Source organism: Penaeus monodon, chromosome 32, assembly GCF_015228065.2.
Source record: "Penaeus monodon isolate SGIC_2016 chromosome 32, NSTDA_Pmon_1, whole genome shotgun sequence".
Classification (NCBI taxonomy): Eukaryota; Metazoa; Arthropoda; class Malacostraca; order Decapoda; family Penaeidae; genus Penaeus; species Penaeus monodon.
Genome location: NC_051417.1, coordinates 15,647,852 through 15,648,612, shown reverse-complemented (window position 1 = coordinate 15,648,612; position 761 = coordinate 15,647,852). Strand labels below are relative to the sequence as shown.

General features: G+C 38.9%; 1 pseudogene; it reads left to right on the top strand.

Moving 5' to 3' along the window:
• Window positions 1-761, top strand: part of LOC119593561 — a 21,403-nt pseudogene that overhangs the window by 14,512 nt on the left and 6,130 nt on the right.

Genomic DNA, 761 nt, shown 5'->3' with positions numbered 1-761 from the left:
CAAGGTGATGCAGGTGATCTCTTGCAAGAGGGATTTCTGAGCAAGTGACTGACACTCCCTCCTCCTTCTCTTCTCTCTTCTCCCTCACTTTTCCAGGCAGTCCTGATGGCTGTAGTCCTTCTTACATTCTTCACTTTGGTTAGATATAATTTTCCATTTCTACCCATGTTTAAAAGTGTGTCAAAAACTTGTATGGATAAATAAACGCTCAGAAAATAAATCAACATTCATTTACTTCTATGCCTAGTGTGGCATTGAGCATACATTTTTCTGTTGCCAAAGGTATCTGTCACCCTTGTTTCCTGCCAGACACATATTTAGTTTATTTTTCGTGAAAATACTTTGTGTGCATCAGGATGAGAAGAGGTCATATGGGGGGTATACAAGTCCATTATATCTTAGTAGTTGTTCATGATGTATAAAGATACTTCATACATTCAATCTTCAGCCCACATCATTATATAGGATTTTTTTTTTGCAATAAATATATGTGCTTTGCGAGAACTTCATGTATAACTGGTCATATTGAGAGGATGGCACAGGGTTGGGGAGGGGGATGAAGCAGACAATTATAAAGGAAGGGGACAGGGTCAGCAAGGCCTAGCATCTATTATTGTTATTTATGTATTTATATTTTTTCAGATCTTTTGAGCAGCAACCTGTGTTCACTTCGAGGCAATGTTGACAGATTCGCCTTCTCTGTCCTGTGGGAGATAACACCCAAAGCAGAGGTTTTATCATCAAGGTTAGTCTTGTGATTG